This window comes from Mercenaria mercenaria, chromosome 1 (assembly GCF_021730395.1).
Source record: "Mercenaria mercenaria strain notata chromosome 1, MADL_Memer_1, whole genome shotgun sequence".
In the NCBI taxonomy this organism is placed as follows: Eukaryota; Metazoa; Mollusca; class Bivalvia; order Venerida; family Veneridae; genus Mercenaria; species Mercenaria mercenaria.
Window position 1 is genome coordinate 24,099,731 of NC_069361.1, and position 15,256 is coordinate 24,114,986.

Consider the following 15,256-nt stretch of genomic DNA (forward strand, 5'->3'; position numbering starts at 1 on the left):
TTCAGTCTAGACATATCTTTAATATGCTATACCAGCCATTCATCAACTTAATCATTATTGTTCTACAAAGAGAAGTACGATATTTTGTATTTACTATTGTTTTTCTGAAGATAGGGAGACTATTTTCTTCTTCTCAACTGCAAACATGTTGCCGCTTGTTTCATGCGGAATAATAAAGACTGCCGTTTTAAGAGTAAAGAATCAATACAAAGCAATCCAATATTCCACTACGATTTCTTGCCAAATTTACCCAAAGCGCAAACGTTGGGATTGTCATATGTAATCAGTTAAAAGTATTCATGAGAGAATATTGTTAGCTAATAATTATCTAGGATTTACAAAAGATTATGAGCAATCTTCACGACGTCCAACATTTAATGGATGAAAAATAATTGCATCACTATTTATGGATTGAATTGAATTAAAATTATTAAGTCAGTGAAAACTGAGGAAGTATTTTAAAATATCAATTAAACAAAGCTTTTTTTCAAAATAGATTTCATTCACGTTTAACAAATATCTTTGAATATGAATAATGTCTGTAACCTACATTAATATGCTATCACAGACCTGTAACATCATCAACTCAAAGACTCTTTATATACCATCTGAAATCATTGTAGACATATTGCTGAAAGCATATATTCAATATTCTTCTACTTAAATACGAGGGAAACTACCCGTGAGGGAAATGAATAATTCTAAAATTGCAAAAGCAAAGTTTGCTTTGCAACCAAACAAATTTGCCTTATACATAACATAAAGGGACATAATCAACCAGTAATATTACTTTCAATAATAGGCTGATTCATTATTTTTTGTTTTGTGTAAATCTATATATAGCTGTCTTACTAACTATCAACCTGAAAAATAAACACTTAACTTGTTTTGAAAAACACATCAGTCGCATTGTCATAGAATGCTGTCTTTGAGTATACAATTCATCTTAAAGAAACCTATCTTACAGTTACCTAATTTTTTATATATTAATCAATTTGGCAGTAGCTAGAATATTTAATCTACAATTAGATTTGCCTCATTTCCTATGAAAGCAAAGTACAAATGTATGACGTATATATGCGTCTTACTGGATATGCCATTTTATGACATTTAAAATAGCACGCAAGTCCATGCTGAGTGAATAAGCCACAAGCTAGCATTAGGTTACAGAAATTTGACGAACCATATTCCTCTAGTCATTCTTAAAGTTTTTTTTTAATTCATTAAAAGCAAAATGGCCTCATAATTGTTTCATTTTGAATTCTGTGTTCGATTTAAAATGCTTATATTTTAAGTTCTGGGGAATTCTAAAATCTAATAATCCGTTGCAAGGCAAAACTACATCTGGTGAAATCTGTTGGATTTCAATAACTGAGACTATTATCCTTGGAATGAATATAATTGAACATATCCACAAAAATAATTTCAAAATACGATAATTGGAAAATAAATGCAAATGTACCAACGTTAAGAAGAGAATTAGGTGTCATCATATATCATAGCAGTAGCACAAATGCATCTTCAACGGAAATAGAATGTGTGCAACGTCAGTAGCACATCAGTAAAACTCGTACAACTGCCGACAATCTTATGTCGATAAAGAAACCTTAGGGAGATGAACTTCTCTGAATTTATTCATGAAACATGTGAATTTCAGGCACTGAATACTCGTTTTTCTCAGATTTACTTTCCGTGAGACATTGTAATAAGAAAGATGATGTATTGAAAATAAAATGTCTTATGCATGATTGATAATGCGTTTTTATGCTGTGATAGTATTTTTAAACTCCAGCAAAACTTCAGTAAAATTTTGATGCTAGATTAAATTTATTCACATTCTATTAGACTTAATTTTTAGCATCTATTTGACTTTCAGTGTAGTCACAGAATACTTAGTAGAACTTCGATGAAATGTTTAGTTGTTTCTCTTAATAAACATTCCGTTTGCAGGAAAGAACTGAAACGTTTTATATCTGTTTAACGTTAAATTTGGAAACATTTTCCAATTGAAAAATATCGTAAAAGGCAAGGCGGCAAGAATGAACACATCAACTATATGTGTACATAGAAAACATGTGCCCCTGCTTCCAGTCACTGTACAATGTTGATGCCGCTAGGTAAATATTTTTGAGATACAACATGGGTTAGATACAAGATACATTTTGAGATATGCACGACACAAATTTGATTCCTACGGACAAGGACACACGTAGGGACTAAGGCAAATCTAACTGCTGATTTTGCTTTTAGGGGGAGGGGCACAATTATTCCTTGCTCTTACATAATTAATGAAAGAAAAGAAGATGATGATTATGAAATATGGTCTGTGCATTAAGTCACTGTTTTGTCCGCTTCGCAAACAAGTCATATCTGGTGCATTTTGACAATGTGTAACGTCCGGATTTAGACCCCGGTGCCTTTACAACTACATCGATGTTTTATTTTTAGGTGATTATCATAAAAAATGATACGTTTTATGGTAGATATATGGCAGTATCAAAACATACATAATAATGTTTTATTTTCCCCTATGACGGTATGAAGTTCAAACAGTGGTGCCATTGTTTTGTTAAATAAAAAGTAACGTCGTTCCTCCACGTATTTTCTTCTAGTAAGGAAATAATGTACTGTATTGTCTGTTTCGTACCCACATTCACAAAAGCGTCTTTCCGTAAAAGATTATTATACATATCGAAGTTACTACTGTACGAGCTTTTTATCAGAATATCCGCAATTTTGAAAAATATTTCTTCGAATATTCGTTCTTACAAAATTTATGCCAAAATCAATGCTCAATAAATTAAAATTTGGTTGGCAATGAACTGTTTAACTAAACAGATGCTACTTGTTGCGATTTTTTCACACTTATATATAACGATAAGCTACAACTAAGCTAAAGGTTTTCAACATAGCACTTCATATTATCTAAGAAGTATAAATTAAAACAATTACGTATCAAACTTCACCAGTTTTGAAAGTGTTTTTCTAATTATATCTCTTAGATGCTTGGTAAACCCAACCTTTTTCCTTTCCACTTTGAAGCATTTTTGTGTGTCATTAAAGCAGCAAAATATTCTAAAAATCTTTACAGCTGATTTTTTGTAGACGTAAATACGTTTTGTCCATTGAAGAAAGTGGGTGGGGTAATTATGCCAACATGTAAAAAAAAAAGATTTGTAAGTGACATTTATGATTATATAATACTGATATTATTTTGTAAAATTTTAGTAACCTATAAGACCTAAATTCCCTATAATATTAAATGGGATATTATATATTTTATAAAGTACCTCCCATTTTTTCAAATTTATTTAATGTCAGAAATGTTTAAAGAATAGATGGAGAAAATGCCCTATAAAAGAAAAACGAGTACTTTTTCTTCCCTTATTTGTCTTAGAAACTAAGGTTTTACAAGCTCAAAGAGTATGAAAACAAATTTTAGCTGTAGAAAAAAAAGATCCTACTTTGTTAAGGCAACTATACTTTTATTTTCTAAACGAGCATAATAAAATGAGCTTATTTCATATTGGAGGCTTTAATAGATATTTTACTTTTGCTTAATTTGTTATAAAGTATTCAATGACATATGCATGGTCTTGTTCTTTTGTTTTCTTTTCTATTTACATTTTATTTACTTTGTGTATGAAATGTTTTAATCACATTTTATTCTAAATAAAAGTTGATACGTTTTTTCCGCCATGTTGACGGGGCTTACGTCTAATTTTTGAGATAAAGTATGGCCTATCAGTTTGTCGAATGGTCGGGTATATGTGTCACGTCTTTGCGTTGATGCAATCGCAATAATGTCCCAGTGCTTAAACTTCACGTAACTAGGTAAAACATCGATTTGAACAATTGTTTACTTTTATTTCTTTACAAATGGCATTCATTTTATAAGGGGGATAACTTTTGACAATATTTTTATTATCCAATGGTACAGGACAGTAAGGTAAAACATATATTTGACAGGTAGATTGTTGGTAAAAAATGTTGTTCCTTTACCAAATATTTCTGTGATCTGGAGATATATTGCTAAACCTTAAAAAGTCTCCCACCTCTCATCCTTAATAAGGTCCTCAGTTACACAAACATTTTGCTATAAGCTTTTTGAAAATTGGATTTATTGTTTGTGTTTCAAGAATCAAATTTGCATATAATCTGAATTTTTCTTTCTTGGAGTTTTCCAATAACGTTGGTTCTACTAATACTTTTTACATTTAATTTATCAATGCAAGTTTTTACAATTATAATGGAGTACACTTTAATGTTTTTTGGTGTTCCATCCTCCTTGGTATTTACAGAAAAAATGTGGAATGTATTTGGTGTCTGTTTTATTGCTATAAATCATCACCATGAACTTGAGAGTATTTTTTGCAAATTAGAGCTAAAACTAATTTCTTCAAGCTGATTCATTTTTTGTTCATTAATCTGGGTTTCTTATATTAGATTTTTATCTTGATTCTTTTGTCAATCAATTCTATCCAAAAATGGTTGGGTTTTTTTTCAGAAAGCTCATGCAAGGTACCAAACTCGACGAAATAGCTGCTATGAATCCTGTGATAATGCTGTTTAAATCAACTGGGTGAAATCACATCTTTGTGTACGGTTCTTATACAGGCGACATGAAGGTCTGGCCAGGAATATTGTCAATAATAATCAACCCATCTAGTGAATTCTACAAAACACATATAGAAGTACAATTTAATCACACTCGAGTGTTCAAGGGACATATTATTTTCAACATTTTCTAACCCTAGGGATAAATTGGTCTGCTTTGTCGTCATTATAGGAAGTCTAAAATAATGTTTCTCTCGTATAAAACATTAAATAATCCTATTTACACCTTTTGAAATAGATTTGTACCTAAAATATTATACAACAATTCTGTTATAAAATCGAACCTACTCCTAAGAGACCATATCTGACGTAATGCAAAAAATAAAATACACTTTTGTCATACTAAATATCATTTTGATGTGACTGGAAATTTAATCATTGTTAACATTTAAGATTCTAATATGCTTTTCTCTGTTAAAACACTCTTACGTCAGAATGAAGTCACTTTAACGTGCGTTGACGTCAATGTTTTTGTTGCGACCAAGAAAGGGCGCTTCTATTTTATCTACTGTTTTAGATTAAGGGCATATTAGAATCGAAATAATTTATAGCACAAACATGTTTTAACACTATTTATACATTCGGGTGGTAATACGTCGCTCAAATAATTCCACTCGGGCTCCGCCCTCGTGAAATTATTACGCCCGACGTATAACCACCCATCATGCATAAATAGTGTTAAAGCACTCTTTTGTTATAAATTATTTCTTAAATCAAATATGATTTAGAAAATATTTTATGTTTTCAATCACTGACAGATGAAAAAAGAAATATGTGTTGCTTTATCATTTGGATTATTGTGTTGTGAAAATTTTGTAAGGATACACCAGTATAAAATATTGACAATAAAAATAAGGAAAGTCAGTATTTTACATTTTTCATATTTCATGATATGTTATTTTTGCTGTGATGCTAACTAAAATATTCTGAAAATGATGTTACAATCAATCGAAAAAGTGTAAAAACATGGTGATATAATTTAAAAAATCTATTTAATTAAACAGCTGGAACAATTAATGATAACCAAATAAAATGACTTGAATTGTAAACTCAACTAATCAGTGCGTTTTAAAAATTTAAGCGAGTGTATTTCTACCATTCAATGAAAGCTAACTGTTTGCTATTTTTTGTACAGGAATTACTCAACGATACTATATTCGAAAGCAACGTTATTGTAACAAATCTTGCATAATTATAAGAAACGAAAAGTATTCTTATTTTGATAATTGAAAACCTTTAACAATTAACTATTGCTGAATAACGTTTATTTGTATTTGAATGCCATTTACTTTGGTAAGTATTAGTCACTCCTAAGACAGCGCCTAACAAAAGTATACAAATAGTTAGACACTTGATAAATATTGATTTAAGAAAACTACACTAAAATAAACTAATTATGCAAACATAATTGTTATATTGTTTTCTAATACAAACATAATTATATTGGGATAAACAATTAATTTCTTCCAATTTTTAGCAAACGCACAACCCTCAAAGACAGAGCAAACATATAAGATAACATTATTAGTAATTTGAGCATGATTACCTGTGCATGGCACTATCTTTCAGTTTAAAATTACACGACAATGGTTTTTCTTCATTGTGTAATTCCAAAGAGACATTGCCAATGTTGTAATACCCTTGATATCGAAGATGAGTACCATTTCATTTTAATTTGTCCTTGTTACAGTAATTTACGTAGGAAATATATAAAGAAATACTTCTATGTACGACCATTATGTTCAAATTTATCCAGCTATTGCAAAATACTAGCAGATCTCTGATATACAAATTTGCAAAATATGTTAAAGAAAGTTTGGAAATTAGAAATACTATCAAAAATGTCTAGCAAAATATGATTATCCTCTGTGTAAACTGTGTAAATTTATCCTCTGTGTAAATTTATTATAATTTATCGTACAGTCACAGGTGATGTTATACTATATGTAATGAAAATGTTTAATTTATATTGATGATGTACTATATACAAAGCTAAATAAAGTATATGTTCTGTTCTGTTCTGTAATTTCAAAACACTCCCTCCGAAACAGTGTTAGATTATAATTGTGCTTTATCTTGCTTAGCCATTCTCTCAAGGAGATTGTATATATCGCTCTATAATTCCACGTTAATTCCAGAGATCATCTGAGATGATTATATTTACACGGTCTTGTCCATTATACTACGTTTAGGGTAAAATTGAAGTTATGTTGAACACGTCATTTTGGTTCTGCGAGGCAGTAATTCAAAACTTCAATCTCATAAATGATAAAAGTACAAAACGAAATATGCGCTTGCCATTATTTTACTCAGTTTTTACATTAGAACAATAGGTACATCTTCAAAAATAAAAAAAAAGGCGTAAAGATAAATTTTGAAAGTTTTATTTATCTGTTGAAAGCGATATTTAAGAAGATAAAAAATATTATTTTCATACCTTTACAAGTTTTAAATTCACCAAATACGTATTCCTCTAAACAAGATTTAGAACACAAAGAGACGTTTTTCTACAAAATTATATCACTGTAGTTGTATTTTAAACACATTTTTTGTACAACCTCTTCCCTAATAGGACAGAAGAACGTGAAGTTTTCCCCGAACCGTCATTCGCAACAAGTTAACGCTTATCTGAGATGGAATGATAGAGGCTGACATTTTAAGAGAACATAATCAATACAAATCAATGCAATATTCTACCGTTGTAGTTTTCCAATATAGCTTTTTCATAAAGCGCAAATTTCGGAGTTGTCATATATAATCAGTTAAAAGAATTAGAAAATGAAGTACTGAATGTTAATAACCAAGATTAAATTATTTCCAACGAAATTATTTTTTCAGTCTTACGGCGCCTGCCGTTATATAGATGACAAATAATTGCATTATGTTTTACAGACTGGGGCATAAACAAGCTTTGTTACAGAGAACGAGTACAGAATATATTACAAATCACATATAATGTTTTTTTCTCTCACATTGAAATCTGATAATTTGCTCTTCAATCAACAACCAAAAATCTAATCTTAGAAATCCATTAGTCTTAAAACGGGTATAGGTATTTCAGTGACAATATGACTTATATGTCCTTGTGGCCAGACCAAAGTTGCAAAGCTAGCACATTAAGCTATCTATAAGTCAAAGTCAATCGTTCCATTTCAAAACACATCAGGAAGAACACATCACGGTAGTAACACAGAATAAAAAAGTGACTTACAGAAGCACTGTACTTAGTACAATATAGAAATACTGTGCAGCACTATGTAACTGGTCAACGAGTAAACAAATCTTATTATAAGCTACTTTGCACTCTTTATGCTTCCTCTATAAAGTGTAAGTTTGGTAACTGATATTTTGCATTATACACCTGTGATTAAGACAATAAACATGTCATTCAAAGACGTTTTGGTTCCAAACTTCTCTATTTGCGTTTCTCTTTCTTGTAGGAAAAAGCAGGACCTGTTGTGTTCTTATTATCATTTTTCACCGCTGATAAATATCTATGATCCCACCTTTGATCTAAGAACTGTGGCCTTGTGTGATGCACCCAGTCTTGCTCCCACATAATATTGATAATACTTGCATAGGACATGTTATACAATTTAGCCAAATAATCACAGCGTACAGTCTCTAAGACTTTCCTCTCTTGATATGAAAGTATTAATTGGTAAGTACCATTTTCTGTGCTCATGTCTATGATTATATACCAAGCTTTCAATTTCTTTTGTTTTGTTTTTGACCACTGGTCTTAAATAATAAATTACAGCTGTCAATTGGAACTGGCAGCAAACTTGTAGGAAAAAAAGGATCTGTTCTATTCTTGTTACGTACTATTTAAAGTGATCAATATCAGTTAAATGTAGTATTATACCATATTTGATCTTAGAACTTTGACATTGCGTAATATTCTCAGTCTCCCTCCCACGTGATATATGCTGATAAGACTTCCATAAGATTTATTATGAATACTTTAAGTTCATCTAAATAATCATTAAATACAATCGAACAGAGAGACATAAATGTGACAAAGCAATAGTTTATCTTTACATCTCAGAGAAAACAAACCAAAACGAATCCGTACTTAAATCAAAAGGTTTAATTCACTTTATTTTAAATGAGTGTCCTAATAATGTAAAATTAAAAAGTAAGGGTACATTTCTCGGCAGTACAGACCACAGCAGCAACGAGAGTATCACGGAACTGTATCTCGTTACCACGAGATAAAAAGAAAACACTCATTTGCCACTCAGTTGGGCAAGTGTATGTTTATCCTTTGACTAAAAGATTAAGGTACTAGATAATTACCTCTTGGTCACGAGATACTAACTCGCGGGAACGAGATACTTAATCCTGGGGACGAGATATTATCTTGCGGCCACCATTTAAGTATCTCGTGATCTCAAGACTCTATCTCGCTCCAATGAGTAGCACCTCGCTGCCACGAGATAAAATAAATGCACATTTTCCACTATAAGCTCCCGAACTATAGTCTGAAATATACGCATTGTAACAAATCGACAAAACAATGTCATACTGGCACATGATATGGAACAATATTCGATAAATGTAAAAAGTTGACTCAAGTAAAAGGTTTGGCGCTCAAGCATAAACGAATGATATACCACATCAATTTCAACATTGACACACATTTATGATGCTTCACCAGTTATCCATAAACTTAATCCTGAGGTTGAGAAAACGGCATTTCTTCAATAAGATAAACAAAGCATTTACTTTAATAAAATCCCCCTTTCATCATATAGTTCGGTATTGCTTTTTTTTCTTTTAACTACAACCAACGCCTTGTGGAATAATAAGATTGTCTTGTTACTAGAAAACAATTTAGTATTCTTCTACAACATTTTGCCCAATTCACCCAATGAACAAACTTAAAAAATTGCATTCTTAATCAGCTGAAGTATTCGTTAGTGACTCTTGTAAGCTAATAATTGTCCAGATTTATAGAAGAATATTTGAGCCGCACCTTGAGAAAACCAACATAGTGCGTTTGCAAACAGCATGGATCCAGGTCAGGATCCATGTTGTTCGCTTTCAAAGCCTATTGCAATTAGAGAAACCATTAGCGAACAGCATGGATCCTAACCAGACTGCGCGGATGCGCAGGCTGGTCTGGATCCATGCTGGTCGCAAATGCACTATGCTGGTTTTCTCAAGGTGCGGCTCATTTGTTTCTTTAAATAAATGAAAAGTCATTGCACTTAGATTCATGAACTTCGTTGAATAACAGATGTGAAAATTATGAAGAAATGTTAATATCACACAAACCACAACCTTTCCATATATACAATTTACATTTTCATTTCACACATTACCAATGCATGTGATCTACAGTCATAAGGAGTCATCGTAAAACTCTAGAATCTGTTAAACGGAACAGCAGACATATTGCTGAATATCATACAATTATCTTCACTTCTTAAATTCTCGTAAAACCCGTGTAAAACACGTTTGAATTTTCCTTTGCATCGTGACCAAAAGAATGTACCGAGGATACAAGAGGTTGTAAACCACCAGGAATAATACTTTTAATAACATGTGACTACAGTATAGCCTGCGTGTCAAGCTCATATTTAAGTCTCGTTTGCATTCAGAAAACTTTTTGTAGACTGAAACAAAATCAATCTGCATAATATCCCCCCGTTTTCGCATCAAGATATCAAAATGCCAGACTGATAAGGAGTACTAAGTGATTTGTCTTGTAATCGCATAACTGTCATTAATTTTGTAATTTTGTGGTTTCTGAAATGACCATTTTGCTAATGCTTTAACTAAAACCACTTCTACTTTTAATTAGTAGGAGAAAAATAGTTATAGTTAGTCGGGATACTGAACATTTCAAAAGATTATTTTATATAACAACAACGTGCATACTGCATTTGTATGAGTATTGAATTTAAATCAGCTTTATTTATACAGGAGTGGTAAGCGCTGAATGTAATGCAGTTTATAGAGGTAATAAAATCCTTGTATCATTCAATTATTTTCTAAATGTTATGTAATGCCTTGTATGCACGACCTATTGATTACCTGTTAACATTAAGTACGACAAATGTTTGATTTATATCTAACAGGTCTGCAAGATCACTGCATATAATTTTACAGATAAAGACTAGCATTGATGGGGGATCATACTTAACAGCTAGACAATAAATGTATTATGGAAACTCTTAGCAAGCAGGTTGGCCTGAGAAGTTGTTTGTACGACCATAGCAAAGTACTTTAATATATACCTTTGCTTAAACGTGGTGTTAATAAGGTTTGATTTTCAACCTTATGACACTTTCATTCATTGTTGTTTTATAAACTCTGTACTTTGGTTTTGTAGCATATCGTTTTTGAACAATAAATACGATGAAATAACTCGTAAGTAATCAAATGAAAACCTTTCATAATTATACGCTCTGATTTCTTCTATAATGATCATCTCCATATTGGTACAGACATTCAAAACACACAATTTCATTTCATATTTATTTTTATACTTACTGTTCTACTTTCATCAAAGTATCCAAAGTATTGGGGATTATAACTATGTGTACAACTGATGGAACATTTATGTTACAAAATTAAATGAGCCGCGCCATGAGAAAACCAACATAGCATTCGCGCAGTCTGGTCAGGATCCATGCTGGTCGCTTTTAAAGCCTATTGGAATTGGAAAAACTGTTAGCGAACAGCATGGATCCATGCTGGTCGCAAACCCACTATGTTGGTTTTCTCATGGCACGGCTCAAATACTGTTCTAATTTGCTCTCTGTATTCAAATACTATAACACCTGCTTTCTTTTAAATGTAGAATTTTCATAAAGTAAATTTATGTTCTCTTATGAAATAAATTGCTTTAATTTTGGTGGGTATCGTCTTGCCTAACATAACGCTTCACTGCTAATCCGCACCTGTATTTGTATTTATAGTCGTATCAGTTCAAATACTAGTCTGACAAGTTTTAATCCCACGGGATTTTCATGGGCAAATTTAGTGCAGCGACAAGTACATTCTTTATCGGAAATCCGTAGCGGACAGATCGTTTACAAAAATTCCCTCCCACCCTTCCCATTACAGTAACTTTGTTGTTTTTTAACATATTTCTGCCGTTAAGTTTAATCTATTTCAGGGTCACAATGGTGAACCATACTGCTGAACCCTGCCACAAAATGTACTGCTGCACCAAACATGTCACGCCGCTTCTATAATCTGTGTATATTAGAGAACAAACTCTTTACAGTGTGTGTGTATAAAACTCAATTTTGCCAGTATGCTTCTGTTGGTACATTTAAGGACTATGCTATTTCGACAATGCAAACTTCCTATGTAAAACTGAGATTGTTGTAACAACGCGAGAAATGCACGGGGATCGAAAAGAAACTAATATTTATAAGAAAATGTATCTCCGAATAAATTATAAAGTATCAATGACACTCAAAAACATGTCCCAACAGTACACTAGAAGAAAATGCATAGAAATTTTCGGGGTAATTATTTGGTACCGTAAGTCTCTCATATATATACAATATATATATTCTTCAATCAAGGATATGTCAGTGTAAATTAGCTGAGCGTTAGTTTTCTAAGAAAACGCCGTTAAACTATGTTACACGAATCACACGTGCACCGCTCTTTTACAAAACTATGTCCGCCATTTTTTTCTTCAGTGAACGAAATAAAAGGAGTATTTTACCTTAGAGTTCCTTATTGTAGAGTACGATTGACTTTCTAATCTAAATAAAACATCACTTTTTTATAACATCCCACTGTCCGATCTTTCTGATCACTTAACGATCACTCACAATTACAAAATAAAACCAACGTGTCATCAAAATTATCACTTTACACGGCTTCATGGACATCACGGCCTACTAACATTAAATTTGTAATCATGCGCCAACCAAACAAATGATGAAAGATCGGTACTTTTTCAAAGACATGCTTTATTTCCTGTAATTTTCTGATATTCTAACCTTCAAACAACCGAATTGTATGCACAGAAATAACGAAAATTTTATGCAATATAGCTTTTAGTTTAAATTTTGGATCTATCTTTTTCCAGCCCAACAACAGACATGTATATGTCACAACCCGGTCTGTCCTCGAAATCAGTGTCAAAGGTTACTAGAACATAAATACAATAAATAAACAACCGCTTACTATGTTCTTGTAAGTCCTGTAAGATGAAACGGCTCGTGTTTATACATTCATATATATTCCGTATCGGGAACATTGACAATCACAAGTCGATCCTTACCACGAACATGAAAACAGTTACTTTTATGCCTTTGTTTACATTTCAAAGGTAACTATTCACATATACGTTCAAGAACGTAAATTTCGTGCTTTCCGACCCACATTGTGTGTAAACTTTGTATTTAAAAGTATGGTGTATTCGGCAAACCATTTGTAACTTCCGACGTGGTAAATGTCATTGAGCGTATCAGTTATGTTTACGAAATTTAATTGAATATTTATGTTTTATACTTGCAAAAGAAAAACTTGATGGTCATGGTCGCTGACTTCGAATTCCTCGCCCATCACTGACGTGGGAACAAAAACCCACTTGAGGTGTGAAACTTTTCACGTAAGGATGCCATCCAACTGAGGTTAGTGTCTCGATCTAGGTACTAGTCTGAGCCTCAAAAATGTCTGGAGGGACCCCTGTAGCCTTTCCCCACCAACAAAACCTGGTGAAAAGTTCATTGTGTCGTTTCGGTGTTACTCTCAATCAAACAAAATAAACATTGTTCCCGTTTTTGTCTGTTTGTTTCATATAAATGAAATAAAAAAGGGTTTGTTTGTTTCAGTGTAACGTCAAAATATAATATTACAATTACAAATCAACAGTGAACGCCACATGCATTATTTTTTCACGAGGGGTTAATGCTTTAATCTTACAGGTAAAACAAACATATTCCTATTGTATAAAGGGTAAAGATAAATATATATGTATATGTGTGTGTACTCGTGGAATTAAATGTTAAGTGTAAAAAGTATATATTCACAGTTCAAATCATCCATGCTAAATAATACGTCGAAAGATACCTTAACAAATTTATATTTTCACGTATCTGGGCGAAACATACCGTCCTTAACAAATAGATATGTTCTCATATCTGAATGGAATTACAGTCCAATACCATAACAAATATATATATTTACATATTAGGGCGGATATAACCACCGAAAGCATATCAAGATATGTAGATGAATTTGCCTATTAAGAGAAATCTTTCAAAATCAGAAAATTGTCACTTGAAAGAGAGGCGGATTGGGATGTGGTGGTAAGATAAAACAAGAAATTAGCCAAAATAAAATTAAAGAAAGAAGCGTGCTATTCACTCTTGAATGCTGACGAAGATGGAAGATGCCGTTTCACGATTGGTTCAACAGTATAAAAGGAATTCATTGATTGGCTTTTACCGTAGTATATAAATCAACATATTTCAGAATAGGACCGATTTGCTCCAAATGTACAACAATGACATAAATAATTTTATCTACCTATAAAATTCATATATATATGAGCAGTACAATTCCTGTAAATGAGCACTACGTAAGCGCCCAGGCCCTTCTCGCACACCATACCTATAGTTCGGACTTCTTTCATGTGTAAAGGCATGTGCACAAAAATGACAAATTTTGCCAACACCTGGTAAATTGTAATGTGTTTTTTAGAAAAGTAATAAACGGAAATAGAAAAATAGCTCTCAGCTCATTTACACGGATAGTTTAGCTTTATTATGTATGTTATAGTTTTTCGCAGTTATGCACGATGACATAGAATACTTACCCCGAAAATTGTAACACGAACATACTGATAACTTTTCCCACTTTACTTTTTAAATTAAAGTAAGTGTTCAGCACTTCATGGTTTTGATGTATTGTCACATTGGAATAACGTTTGTTTTACAGTAACTTCGAAATTCATCAGAAATAATATCATGTACCCCACCCACCTAATTCATAATTTCAAAATAGCATAGGCCTTAATCATCATGGAACAATACGGTTGAATGAAACCGACTTGATTTTAAACTGCATGTATTCATTTATAAACATTCCGAATGTTACTATCTTTCTTTGTTTGTTGTTTTTTGTTAAATTTGGTTTGAATTTAAGCACGATGATATCATGAATTAGCGCGGATTTACTACACAGAGCGATAGCATGCAGGTTCGCCAAATTCTGGCATAGTATTTGCAGAAATATGAGGAGATGGTCTTAATGTCATTTATTCTGTAAAAAAACCCAAACATAATTGAAATATTTTTGTAGGACATCGTTTTGTACGTCGATTTATAATTCGATGACAGCTCATGAACATTACCCAGTTTTTCGTGTTGTTTTTGTTCTGTTTGGCACATTTATTGTATCTACTAGAAACACTGATGATAGTAAATACTCGGTAAGCAGGGGGTGGAGAGAGCCTTTTCGCTGGTCAGAGCCTCGGATTCTCCCTACCTCCCCACTCTTATATAAAAATATCATAAAAAATAGAAAAGAGTTAGGGTTGGGGCAGCCGGCTCGCCGCATACGATTAACCTGTCTTTCTGGGTGGTTTTTAGATGAAATTAAAACAAAAATCGATAATAAGTATTATAATAATAATAATAATGCGTTAAGATTAAGATAA

The 15,256-nt window shown here is 32.2% G+C and overlaps 1 protein-coding gene across 2 annotated transcripts in view; it reads right to left on the minus strand.

Annotated features, from left to right (window-relative positions):
• Positions 1-15,256, minus strand: part of LOC123543652 (sodium/potassium/calcium exchanger 3-like) — a 68,051-nt gene that overhangs the window by 48,374 nt on the left and 4,421 nt on the right. The window contains exon 1 of one of the 2 annotated variants that reach the window (XM_045329723.2): positions 7,055-7,224. The exons of the other annotated variant lie outside the window; for it this stretch is intronic. The gene's annotated coding sequence lies outside the window, so the exon portion shown is untranslated. Of the gene's footprint in view, positions 1-7,054; positions 7,225-15,256 lie in introns of those variants that run through there. 2 annotated transcript variants of the gene reach the window in all.